This window comes from Periophthalmus magnuspinnatus, chromosome 11 (genome assembly GCF_009829125.3).
Source record: "Periophthalmus magnuspinnatus isolate fPerMag1 chromosome 11, fPerMag1.2.pri, whole genome shotgun sequence".
NCBI classification, from domain to species: Eukaryota; Metazoa; Chordata; class Actinopteri; order Gobiiformes; family Gobiidae; genus Periophthalmus; species Periophthalmus magnuspinnatus.
The window spans coordinates 8,219,708-8,234,328 of NC_047136.2; the positions used below are offsets into that span (position 1 = coordinate 8,219,708).

At 38.9% G+C, this 14,621-nt stretch overlaps 1 protein-coding gene across 3 annotated transcripts in view; it reads right to left on the reverse strand.

Annotated features, from left to right (window-relative positions):
- The window catches only part of ripor2 (RHO family interacting cell polarization regulator 2), a 324,701-nt gene that overhangs the window by 31,705 nt on the left and 278,375 nt on the right, over positions 1 to 14,621 (reverse strand). Inside the window, exon 1 of one of the 3 annotated variants that reach the window (XM_033975368.2) lies at positions 10,550 to 10,740. The exons of the other annotated variants lie outside the window; for them this stretch is intronic. The gene's annotated coding sequence lies outside the window, so the exon portion shown is untranslated. Of the gene's footprint in view, positions 1 to 10,549; positions 10,741 to 14,621 lie in introns of those variants that run through there. 3 annotated transcript variants of the gene reach the window in all.

Sequence of the window (14,621 nt, forward strand, 5' to 3'; positions counted from 1 at the left end):
TTACTTTTACTGCCTTTCTCCAAAAAACTGTGTTATACTGCATCTCCCACCTCTTCTATGGAGTATGTATCAAATGCAATATTATCCCTGATGATTTCTGATGTGGTCCCTCCCTGAACTGAACCATTAAAAATACATAGCTTTGTGTAGTTTATGATCGTTGTACACAAGTATTATTTTATCCTCCACTTAATTTTTTTCATATTTTGCACCAGTAACAAAGTGTTTTATGACAAAGCTACATTTTTGTTGAGAAGTAAGTGTCTTTGCAAAAGTGCTTGTCTCACTTTTGTTGTGAATCTACATTTATATCATAAGTAAAAGGTGAACAACATAAAATAAACCAGACATGCACAACCCGCAATATATTCACCTTGTAGGACGATTAGTATAATCCATTCAAGGTCCTGCTTTCCTCTCTTTATGCCCCAGTACATCGATTTCTACAAACGATCAAGAGACAATTATAGTCACTGCTTTCCAATTATAGGTCAGTGGGTCCTGAAGGAGCAGAGCATGCTGGGAAAAATTAAGGCCAGGACTCTGAATGGCATTTGAATGTAGTGATGACCAGATTAACTCCGGCCAACCCACTTCAGCATGTGCTTGTGACATTTTAGGAGGATGTAATCACACGAGAGAGCGGCTAACTACACCAGCTAAAGATCAATCCAGACTAACAGGGCACAGATTATCTTTACGACGTTACATTAGGTATAGAAAGGTGCACGGCTGGAGACTTAACCCAAAGTAGTAAAGTACATATACCTAAAAGTTCTATGCAAGTAAATTTTATACTTTTACTTCACTACATTTGAGAGCAGGTATCTGTACTTTCTATTCAACTATATTTCTGAACAAGACTGAAAGGTAAAAAGTACTTTTCATATCATTTGAGGGGTTATTTTTGCCATGTTCATGGTAACATCCTGACTATTTATGCACAAACTCGAAGCTTGAACTCAAAAACGTTAAATAAATACACAAAATTCATAAGAAAAATTAAGAAATTGATTCATTTTGCTACTGTGACCAAAATATGTATCATTTTAATCAATATCACTACTACACTACTTTAACAACTTAACAACACTTGTGTGAAATACTTTTAACTCTTAAAGTACCCATTTAAAAAGGTGCTTTAATACTTTTACTTAAGTAGATTTTTTCATCTGATACTTTTACTTGTGTAAATTTTTAGTTCTGCATCTGTAATTTTTTTACAATATTGAGTACTTTGCTTGCTATAATATTGTATTGAAATGTTAAAGTATAATAAATACAGTGTACAACACTTTTGGGTTGTCCCCTTTTCATATTTATTTAACTGTTTCTTCACGATTATGTATATGTCGACAACTCGCAATTCGCTCATTCGGTGTCCTCTACATTTAGGTAATTGGAGGAACTACTTTTCTCATCCTTCACCTCTTATGAATGACCACCTGAACTGACTGTGGTACGCACTCATCAAAAAACAGCATAAATCCGGTTGTTTCAGCAGCATTCATTTATATGAAGCCCAAAAAACACATTGTTCAAATCCATGGCCAACACTGTGACATATATTTCAACAAAGCATTGTGGGAGACATGAAAGACTGACGAGAACTAAGAGACTGTTCATAGAAAATACTCAAACCTCAAAAAGAAAACACATTATAATTCTCATTTCTTGAACACACACACGCAGTATCTAAAGTTGAACAACACCTTATCTGCAAATGCTGTAGAAACGTCTCATAGAACAAATGAACAAATAGTGTTTGTAAGGTTTTGGTCTGCAATCTTCTTCTGTTCTTTCAAATGTAATAAGAAAACTGCCGGGGCACATTAAAAAGCAATACTGGTGCATTATTTCTTGAGCAAGTCTCTACCATGTTAGAAACAAAACCAATTGGCTAAGCTACCAAAAACGGGAGAAACTTGAGGCAGAAATAAGAATATAAGACCATATTATTGTTCCTGCTTATGTTTAGTGAACAAAGTGAAAAAGGGAGAGAAAGCATATAGAAGAGGAGGATAAGGTCAACAGCCCTGCTTCACTGAACTGCATTGCACTGTAAGCAGCACACGCTCACATTTAAATGCACTGATGTTGTGCGTGGGCGGCTGCCATTAAGAGCAAACACTTAGACTGGAACAGAGAGGAAAATCAAGTGTTTATGAGATAGAAAAACTCAAAATATTCATATCATTCAAATGCTGCATACGTTTTTTGAGTTTGTATAGTCTACGAGTGAAGAGGAGGCTTGCCCTTAAAACAGATGGCTCTCAAGAAAGTCATTTTAAAGATTAATTTTAGGGTTGTCAATATTGCACATTTTGTTAATATTACGTACCACATATTCAGAGATCTATGGTTTAAATGGCTCAAAGGTCAATCATTCACTGGCTCCACATTCCCTTTAAAATGACCAAAAAAGGCTAAAGATTTCAGTGAATTCAGTGACTGATCTTCTGGAAAGTACAGCGACTTGAAGTAACAAGACTTTGCACTGGCCCAAAAATCTGGATATCCAAAATGGTTTGCGTGAGGAAGGGCATCTGACTTTAAAACTAATTTAAACCAGCAAATTATGGCAGATCAGGAGACTTATGACTGGTTGTGAAGCAAAGTCAACATCACTGTAACCACCTAAATGTGACTGCACAATGTTGCAAAACTTTGTGATATGGTTGTAAAGTAATACCATGATACCACATAAGCTGCGGTGTTACGGTTTATTTCAGTTTTAGAAACATTTATATGCACTTTGCTTTATTTTTGTACCTCAAACTACCTGTGAGTCTACTGTATTTGGGCTCTGGTTTTAGGCAGCTAAATTCACATTTATTTACAAGTTATTGAGACAATACAGTGCTATTGTTTTGAGACTGTTGTTTATTTTTTTAAGAATTATAACTGTATTTCTGATTAACACAGATTAGCATATCTGCACATTTTAGTCGCCAGTCCAGAAATAAGCAGCTAAATGTAGTGAAGATTAAGAATAGTTGAGTAATCCTGTATGACACTATTAACATAGTGACTTATAAAGAGTGGCGCCCGTTATTTGTCAATGACTCTAAAAGAAATAATAATGTGCTAAAAATGTACTTTTGGACAAACAGCACTTTGACTTCACTGCACGTTATAATACTGTTTATGAACAAGTAAAAATGTAATCTGCACTGCTCTGTCAGACTGCAAACATCACTGCTAGGGGCCTGTAACATTTTCATTAAAAAAAACTTGTACATTTCTGTCAGATAGAAAAACTTGTGTTATTCTGATATATTCACTTTGTTGATACTGATTATTTTGTCAGCCAATGTTGCGATGTTTTTGTGACATGTTGTGCAACCCTAACAGAAACTGTTGTGGCGCTAGTAACAAGTGACATTTGACTCTGCCATGTCGGTGACCTTTGTTTCACATATTTGAGGACGTAGTTCAAAGAGTGAGTCGTGGCCCTGGCGGCAGGTCGCCCCTAGGACCTGTCCATCCTCCTCTCGTCCTCTCTCATCACAGCTGTGTCAGAGTTGCCCCGGGGCAGCTGGGTAACAGGAACGCCCTCTTCCGGGTGCCTCATAAAAACCATCATCACTCCATGACATAACCGTCTAAGCACCAAAATGATGGGATGAAAGGATTAGAAATACAAAAGAAATGTAGCGTTGAATGTTGCAGAAAAATCAGTTCAATGGAGTTTTTGACAGGTAACTTTTTAGATCAAAGAAGACTGTCGACAGCACAAGCCTATTCATATCTCCTAATACAACCATGTAGCTTTGAACAAAGAGGTTATGACATGTCAGTGGCTAAACCAATAGGGGATCTACAGCTGTTGGACACTGCACAGAAACAGAGGCAGCAGCGAATACCAAAACAGGCAGATTATGAGCTTACCCTCCTAAAACGCTTAGTGCAAAACCATGATGTCCCCAGCTGCTGTAGGTGTGTGTTACTGGGGCAAATATCATGTAGCAGATTCAATAGTGTTAATAGAAATGTATCCTGCACATTTAACAGCTGATCTGCTCAGAGACAGTGTGCAGTGAATTGCGTGGTACAAGGCTGGTTGGTGCTACCCCCCACAAGCCATAAATTCCCAGTGTGTATCTAGGGAAAGGGGGGCAGACAGATGGAGAGGGGCTTGGGGGAGAGCCAGAAGATGCAAGGAAAAAAAATGTGGAAGGAAGCGCCGTTTATAGAAATGAACAGGCTGAAAAATATTAGCAGCGCTTCCGAAGTAATGCGTTGGGCAAAGGGAGCGAAAACGCATACAGGTTGGTTTTGTGGAACTACTGGTAATATTCAGGAGATAAAATAGATGTGACTGAGCTTGGAAAGACTGGGAAAAATGAAAATAAAAATGATTTCAGGAATTACAGTACAGTTGCTCAACCATATAATATATAATATAACTAATATTCTATGTATTGAAACTTTTATTACACTCAGAAACTAAACCTGAACAATATTTGGCAAAAATTCTAATTGAAATTTGTAGTTTGTTTTAATACTAGGATTCTGTCAGCGTACATCCAGGAGCACTGACGCACATGTTTGTATGTCTAAAGTACAAGACCAGCAGGTTTTATACATAATAAGATGGTTTGCAGTGGAAATTATACTACCTCTGTAATTGCAGTCTTTAAAATTTCCTAATTCATACTATCAAATTGCAATTTCAATTTGACTGTGATAAATCTTATGGCGCTGTCAGAAAATGCAGCTTTTGAAAAACATTGTAATTCAGGTTTTAGTTTGACCCACATTTGGAAACGGCTTCAGTGACTGTTTCACCACAGATACACATTCAAAAATCTCTCTTAGAGAATTACATGTATGCTAGTTTTCCTGTCTTTAAACTGTTAATTATACCACATTGTAACCACTGTTTATTGTTGCATACGTGACTTTTAACTCCTGTCAGGTGAGATATATAGCATGCTAGATTCAAAGTTGAGCACTTCTGAGGAGCTGGTTACATTTTTGACATTTAAAAGGGCCCATATTACGCAATTTTCTGATCTATGTTATAATGTTCCCTCATCACAAACCTACCCGGAGTTGTGTTTTGTTTCATTCACACATGTTTAACACACAAACCCTGCATATTTAGTGATGTTATGTGGCAATAAAGGAACTGCTCCACTGTGTTTTAAACTCCATGCACAGTCAATAGAATAATTTGCATGATATCCACCCTAGAATTTCCAATCTCTACTGAACCAAAGGTAAAAATTAGCTGTTGAACTTGAAAACTACCACTACATGACATCAGCGTTTTGAGTTTTGCAGATGTAGACAGACAAATTAACCAGGATTACTCAAACATGTGTGACTGAAACAAAATTACTCTGCCTATGTTTTTGCATTATAACATGCCTTAAAGCTCACGAAAATCTATTTAGTTTAATATAGGACCTTTAATGAAGCTGGTGAAACATGGGACAATGCTTCGCCATCACTGCACTTGTACTGACACAAAGCCATCTGTCTGAGCCCTGTCTTAGGCCTATGAAAACAAACATCAAACAGCTCTGATCTGTTCCTTTGTCCGAGCTACACGGTAATTTTGGGATATCGTTCATGCGCTATGGCCCACAGGGAGAGTTTAGACATCAGATCCACTTTTAAAATGAGGATATGCATTTGTGATAGTCATCTTTTTCAGTTCAGTTCAGTTTTTTTTCACTATTCCAAACCATTTATTTACTTATATAGCAAAGTTATATTGATTTAATAATACAATTTAACCATATTGTTTCAGACAATAATTTTCTACACATTGGTGCCATTATTTTACGTGATAGCATAGACTGTATATATAAATGGACATAGCTAACCTTCTAGCAGCACGTTCCAAATATAGCAATGGGGGGGCGCTTCCGGCTCATCGACTCTGGCTCCAACTCACTTTGTATTGAAAAACTGTCACCCTAATGCTGCTATCAGGCTTGTCACTTTTGGTTTTAAAATGTTTGTATTAACCCGCTCTACAATTCTGCTATTTGTATTTTGCTATTATGTCCGTAAATCAATATATGAACATTAATAACAGACAAATTAAGCACCTTCTTTCCCCGAGGTCACTCCTGCTAACGTTAGCAACAGGTTTGATTGACAGTGTTGCTAAGCGACCACTCCCCGCTAAACCAGTGGTGCGGGCGGCCTCACCTTGTGCCAGATTGGCTCTTTGGTTGCTCGGGGTCGGAATTCCAAATATGGAATTCGGCTCCAAATTCGCCCTATAACTGTTAGCCTTGATGAGCTTCATTTGACTGGAGCCAAGCGCTACGGGTGACGTCACACTCCCTTAGTCCACTTCTTTATACGGTCTATAGTAATGACGAAGCAGGAGGGTGAGCATAGCAAGTAGTAGCATAGCATGTAGTGTCATTAATATGCTAACTGTCATCAGGATGTATATATTGGTATCAAATCATTTTAACACACTAATTATATAGCATTTTACTGTGGTTAAATTGCTCAATCAAATAACACTTAACATGTAGCAAAGCTGTTCTGATGAAAATAGCATGTACTATCTTAAGGCTCCATCTTGTCAAATTCTTCATCTTGTCTGTCTTCGTTCCAGCCCTGATACATTAACCTCTCACTCCTCATTCCTTATCATTGGGTCATCTGCAGCTGCCCTCCTTCCACATACCACTTAACCCCAGTGTAACAGGCCACACCAGCATCTTAAACCACAAATAACTGCCCCACCCCTGAAGCAGTGGAAGTGGTCATCCTGGAATGGGACATGTAGGGACTCGAGAGTAAAACCAGACCACCATCCTGGGCTAAGATAACCTCAGATTAGACAAAACAAACACCTTATCACAATGAGGTGTCACTGTTTAGTCACTGGGTTTGATAGACAACTCACACAGAAAGAGAACAGTTACATGTTCAGTGCGACCGACTCAATTTCCTCATGAGAAACTTTAAAGATTCATAACACAGTCTTAGGTAGGCCTGTCACAATAACAAACTTTGAACTGCGATATATTGCTGAAGAAAATATTAACAATACATGATATTATTTAAACTAATTCATGCCGCTGACGCAATAACCCTAAACCGGGATTACGCCCCAAAACCCATTCTAAAACGTATAATATGGATAACAATACAAACTGCAATAGACAGGTAGCAAAATTAAACACTTTAGTCGTTATTTTGCATCTGTAACAAGCTGTAGAAGTTATTTATTCACCCCTCAACAGCACAAATCCTATCGTAGTATAGAAAAATAACAAAAAAAAATCCCCACTAGTGCAAAGAAAAAGTCCCCATGATAAATACTGACCTCCAAAAATTATTGTTCCCTCTAACATATACTGAACAATAAGTTGATGTAGTAATTATCATGACAGGCCTAGTCTTAAGGTTACTGCAATACTAGTGCATTACATTGATTTAATGATTGACAGACAGACATATGATGGTTGTCCTGATGTGACATTGGTAGCAGCTGAAATAGCCTTCTTCAGTTTCTTGCATACTGTACACTCAGGGTCTGTGTCTGTACTGCAAACAGAAGTTAAATCTCTCCCCTCCCTGTCCCAATGGAGCACTTTCAAATTTCTCTCGCAGCAGCAGTCTACACACACGGCTTCTGAAATAACTATCAGTTGTAAAAACCTCAAAAGACACCCCTAACTGTAAAGAAAAAAAAATGTATTGGCACCAAAAAGACAGTTTTGGTCAGACATGTACAGATGTAAATGCACAAATCAACATCCACATGCTACAAGCCACACTCCACAAATGGCAGGAGGGTGGAGGGACGGGAAAGGTCAAGTGCTCTGAGGCCTTACGGGAAATTACATCTCAAACAGTTGCAAACTCATGAACTTTTTCAACGGTAGCGCAGTATATTTGATCATTTTGTGCCCCTGCTGGTGTCTGATTGTAATGATGGTTAGGTAAATGTCTTTCGCTGTTCATTAAAGCGCATTAGATTTAACCTTTCTTTGAGTAACAGTCAGACACCCAAACAAACAATGTAAAACGCCAAAAGTAAGAGATGCTAGCTTAGGGTGGCTGGATTTTCAAAATTCAAAACTGGGACACACCCGAGTTGGGATGGTTGGCATAAATAAAACTGTGAAAAGAGAGAGTAACAAGGTCCATTCTTGACTCACTTACGTCAGGCACAATCGGAGGGACTTCTATCAGTGCATTTTTGACTTTATGGTCATTTTCAAGCACAGTTTTCTGCATTTTAGCCAAACAAATGACAATATATTGCTCCTTTTACTGTTCGCGGGGATCAGATTGGTCAAAAATAGGGATACCTGGGATATTTTCTTTAATAAAACTGGGAAAGATCATTGGTTTTGGATAAATCTGCTAGGACAGGGGACGTAGGGCTCAAAACTGGGACTGTCCTGGGTAAATGGGGACATGTGGTCACCCTATGCTAGCTAGATTCTAAGTCTACATAAAAATGAAATATGTTCCCTCATGGCTCTTTTGTTTGTGTATATCGCCATTAACTAAACAACACAAAAACCCAACTATCTAGAAATAAAGATGAAGTTTGTTGAAAGTGCATTATAACTTTTCTGGTGGACGGTATGTACACAACTTGCTCGTCTCCGTGGAGATGTTACTGCCTTGCCTGGAAAATTGGAAAAACCACTGCATGGTTTTAAACTTCTCCATCTTGCATTTATACAATTACAGATGTTTTTATTGGTTGTAAAGAACATGCATTCTTTGAGCAGGGCCGCCTCACCACAGATCTGCCCTGTAACTTGGGCTGGAGAAGTCACCTGCTTGTTTCCATGGAGATAGTGGAGAAAGGCTACACTGTGAAACATTCCAGACTAAGACAAAACTTCTTCATGGACTCAATGAGATGAAATGACATAGTGCACCTTTAATATTCCATGGATAGTTTATTTTAATAATGTAAAAGCTGTTTCTTTCATTTAGCCTACAGAATCCTGCAGCTGTAATGCCATTCATAAACAACATTTTACAGACTAGCATAATGACAGCAGTTGCTCCCAGTAGACCGATTTCCCCATAGTTAAGTGTCAAAAAAAGTATGATGGGATTTCTAAGCAAACACTTCAGTAAAACACAACATCTGCTGCATTTACTATAGTTTGGGGGGAAAACCCAAAAGAACGAGCAAAACGAGCTTCAGTAAATCCTCCAAACCACAGTCATAATTTGTTTAATGAGACTTGGAGAAAAGAGGAGGAAATGAGTGTGCGAGTGTGTATATGCCTGTCTGTGCATGTGAGAGCCTTGGACAAAGTGAAGATTGAAAGTGATCAAAGTAGCAGAATAAACAAGCAGACAAGTGAAGGAAAGGTGAAAGTCTGGGTTTGGTTGGCAGGTCTGTGAAGCTGATTTGCACTTGGCACAGACCCAACGCTTCTACCCCTTCGTTTCAGCACAGTCCCCTTAAAAAGCTGGCAACGATGTAAAGCACTTCCACTTAACCATATCAAAGTCAGCTTTGCACTACACAGAAACGGCATTTAGGATTTTAAGGCAGTTTTAACTGCAGCTGAGCTGTTGTAGTGTGAGCTGGTTAGACTAATGTTTTATGCACTGTGGGAAGGCAATATGATGAATGTAGAATGTTTTTGTCTGGAATGTGCCATTACACATTTAGAAAATCAAAGATGCCTAAATGAAGAGAGCATCACAGAGTGCAGGTATAACCACTGCTTGGTTAAATTGTAATTTTTTACAGACATTGAAGGCAGTCTTTTATCTTGCCCAAATGCACAATGACAGTAAATCTAGCTAAAGCTACAGCTAACGGATCCCACTTAATGTGCATCAGATTGTTAAGTATTTTATATGAGAAGCTAATGTCTTAATGTAGGTGAGCTTCCTGAGAGTACTGCCATAGAAATAATGCAGGTACCATCTGGCAGACAGGCACTTTCCTTCAGAGCTGTGTTTTATATTATAGAGACAGTATAGTTCAACCAGAATAACCACTGTGGGTGGCATTGTAGCTGATGCCCTTTTGACCCTCTTTTTATAAAAAAAAAAAAGCTGCAGGAGCACTTAAAAAATAACCCTGTCCTGATTCTGTCACGTTTTGCACACAGCGCGAAAAGTCCAAACTTCGCAGAGACACGTAGACGACGCACACAGACGTGCTTCCCTGAATTCCAGTCCATTGTAAGGCCGTCTCCAGAAGCGACAACCAAGGCCAGACATTACTCACAGCGGCACATCATCTGTCAGAAAGTTTGCAGGCAGTGAAATAAGGGCCGGTCACGTGACAGCGCCCCAACAAAGCCCATTCAGACGCGTGAAATTACAAACAAGGTTTACGCAATTACACGCACAGTCCATCAATTACAAAAAAAAGGGAAAAAAGTAAACTGGGGGAGTTATCTAAAAACAATGTAAAATGAATGAACATGCAACATAATAATATAATAATAGATAATGTAGACAATAAGCTACTACTAAAGCACCACCAAAAGCAGACATCTAGAACCATTCTTCCAATATATTTTGCAAAATGTTATTATCCAATCGTTATCCTATCAACGCGTTTTAAGCTCACCTCTTTAAACTTTCCCGGGGAGTCTCCTCAGAGGCGCTGGTGCCCGTGTGGCCGCTCCATATCCGTGCGTAAAGAAGCCGCCTTTACGGTAAAAACACACGCTGGAGTTGGTGTTTAAATCGCTGGTGAAATCCGCGGTGAAAAGGAACAAGTGAAAGCGAACTCCCCCGTAGCGACCGCTCTGTTGTGCGCACTGCCTCCGTCTGTGCGCAGCCAACACAGAGACCTCTCCGTTTGTTTTTGCGGCTCCTCCTGAACGACCGCCAGCCAATAACAAGCCGAGGATGAGGCACAGGGGCGTGGCCATGGCGCTTTGGGACCACACTGCTTTCAAATGAGGGTTTGGGTAGTTGGGTAGGTACCATAAAGAAATGCACTTGGGAGTAAAATCACACATGAAACATAAGAGATGAAGAGATTATATGTAAGTCTATGCAGTGTTATGTGTAAGACTTATACTGTTAGCCAATTCCTAAAAGCATCATTTTCAGTGTACAGTCAAATATAATGCAGTTTTTTAGATTTAAAGGGCCCATATTACACTATTTCCTGACATGTTATAATGTTGTTTCCTCATCACAAACATACCCAGAGTTGTGTTTTGTTTCATTCACACATGTTTAACACAAAAAAACCTACATATTTAGGCTGAGTTCTTCTCTCAAACAGAAAACACTTTGTGATGTCATCATGTGGTAATACAGGAATTTGCTTCACTGTGTTTTTAAACTCCATACACCTTCACTAGAATCATTTGGATCATTTCAGTCCCGGAATTAGCAATCTCTACTAAATAAAATGTAAAACGTAGCTGTTAACTTGAAAAGTACTGCTTCATGACATCACAAGGTGGAGCAGAGCATTTTGAGCTTTGGAGACGTGGACAAACTCATAATAAAGGATTACTTAAACGTGTAAATGAAACAAAACACAACTCCAGGTATGTTTTTGAGGTAGCAGCATAATAACATGGAGTCAATTTTGCATAATATAGAAGCTCTAACCACAAATTTCCAAGGAGCTAAGCAATGCAGTTGTGCTATTGTGAGTGGCCTGAATGACAGACTGAGCATCTATCAAAAGACTCTCTCCCTCTCCCTCTGGTCTTCATGTGTGCTGGGATAAAATTAGCCATCTCAAAAATAGCACATTGAAAGGAATGCAGCTATTAATTTGGATTATATAACTCGCATCTCCTCTGAGCTGCTATAATAAGCTTAATCTTTTGGTGTGCTATGTGTCTGTGAGGTCCATCCATGTCTGAGCCCAGGACTCAACCACTTGTCACTTTCTGAAATCTGTCTTTCGGTGTTTGTTTTTCTTTACCCACACCGCGTATTTGACATGTCTATAACACTTCACTGCCCTGAGTTAAATTTAGATGCACTGTGTTGACGTGACACTTTAGACCAGCAGTAAACTCATACTTTTCTTTTGTGTCTCCTCCTATAGAGCTAGGTAGGAATAACAAATACAGCTACATATTTATATTCACATATTTACATTTCATTTTAACTACTTGTAATAGAATAACAAGGTGTTCCTATTAGGTTGAAATGACAAACACTTTGAGCATAAGGTAGCACTAAGCTGTCATTTATGTTTTAGTTTGACGTTCAGGATGAGCTGATGTGCCATTTGTGTTTAAGGAGTTCATGATGATTGTAAAGAACAAAAATTATATGAATTTGCATAGCCTATTATTGTATTGCCTGGTCTGACGTGTGGAAATACTGGAATTTGCATCTAATTGCATATAGTTTGTCAGTCAGGTAACATCAAAATTAAAGATGTACTATGTGGCATTTCTGGTTGAGGTTGTGACACCTGCTTGTGTCTATGGACAGTAAAGAATTGAGCATATCTATCTGGCATTTGGTCAGTGACATGTTTTTATCCATCCATCTTCTTCCGCTCATCCGGGATTGGGGGGGCAGCAGTGACTCCCAGACTTTCCTCACCCTGGGCACTTTCTCCAGCACCTCCGGGAGGACCCCAAGGCACTCCAGGGCAGCCGAGAGACCCTCCAGCGTGTCCTGGGTCTCCCCTAGGTCTCCTTCCAGTGGCACATGCCCAGTATACCTCCTCCTGCAAGCTCTGCCCGACTGGTCCTTGTGGGGAAAAACCTGGAAACAGGGTGCTCACCATCGAGTACCCACCCCAGGTCTGGCTCTAAGGTGGGGCCATACAAAGCTCCCGAGATCATTTGAGCGCTTGTTAAGGTGGTGGCTAAAGGAGGAGGATCACGTTTTATTATTGTATACATGTTTTTATTGGTAAGAAAAATCCTTGAAAATCATGCAGTCTTTCTCTCCACAGCTCAAACATGTAACTTGGTTCACACGCTTGTCTCCATGGACATACTGTGCAACATGCAAGGTAAAGCAATAACATCTCCATGGAGACAAGCACCACAAAAGTTGCTTCTCGAGTACCAGTATTTTGAATAATACTGTCTGAGTACAAGTCTTGCTTACTGCCCATCGCCTGTGTTCCCAAATGTGCAGACAGATATAGCCACAACAATAGGGCGACCATCCATAATTACATAGCAACTGGGATGTGGTCAGAATTACCTCCTCTGGGGACTTGCTGTGATTGCTTCCTCTTCTACAACAAATCTATCACACTACATAAGATTGTAGCCCAAACACTTCCATCTTTTGGCACAAAATCCAGAGACCAAATTGAAAAAATACATCTTTAGGAGTCAGTTTTATGAAGAGTGACTGTGCTGGAAGATCGGCTGCCAGTTTAATTGCCGACTATAAGTGGATATGGTGTTGTGCTGAGGCCGTACAAATCCGATTGAGCTCGGTCGTCTGCAGAAGCAAAGAGGGCAGAAAATGGCTTGTCCCTTTTAATCCATCACTGTGCTGTGAGTACAGAGTGGATTTCATTACAGCACACTGATATAATTAATACTAAAAGTTGAAGGATTTCTCATATGATCAACTCCACAGTTTTAGTCCAGCTTAAGACTTCACAAATTCTCCATTAATAATCAATATACAGAGGTTGATTTTGGATTGAGGACTAATTAGTATGTGTTTAGATTTGCTGTATTAAACCAGCTCTTAAACAAGTGTGTCTGGGCAATATGACAAAAATCATAATAAACTAATTATGTTGATTGAATACGTTTATTGATTTGATTATTCTGAGTTTGTTTTATTCTAAACTAAACTAAAATTTCTATAGACTTAATCATTTTCTGAACATAAACAAGACAAACTTATAATAACAGTCATTAAACACATGCAGAAAAAGTAATTCAGTGTGCCTTACAGAACAATAAGGAGCCATCACAATGCAAATAAATAAGTCATTTATATCTCTCTCTTGGTGATATCATGCTGTTTAGAAGCATACAGCGATAAGAGTCTTATTATTATCTTTATCAGAGGATCACAAGACTAACTTACTCACTTCTGATTCTGTGAAGTTCTAAGTCAGCTATATGTTACTTGAAGAACTAAAAGTACAGGCAGAGAACATCAGATAAACATTTCCTTTTTGGAACACTTTGTAATGCCATCATATTCTTCACTACTTTCTGAACAAGTCACAACGACCGCAGTAGCAGCCTTTTCTCTCTCTTTTTCCCAGACTCTGTTTGGTTTTCTTTAAAGTGCACTTCATAACTTTAGGAATTTGAATTTCTTGAAAAAAAAATTTAAACTGCATTCTTGGTTGTATTTGACGTCACAGTTTTTATGAGACATCCTGGGTCTGTGGCGTCTGTGCTCTCTACAGGAGGTTTATAAGCCCCCTGGCCCATAACAACAACACAAGTTTTTGTCACTTTCACCGAAACGCATTAAACTCATACTGAACCCAAACATTAGAACATACTCTTACATAACGTCTATACGAACTAATGACAGGGACTACAAGTATAAATGTAAAACACACATATTTCCTGGTCACACTCAGTTGCTGTTCGGTTGGCTTTGTCATTATAGCTGTCATCATCAGTCTTTGAGGAGAGCTATATTTAGACACACTGAAACAAGCTGAAACGTACAGTTACACCGAGCTTTAGATGCTGAAGACGTCAAGGCAAGAAATT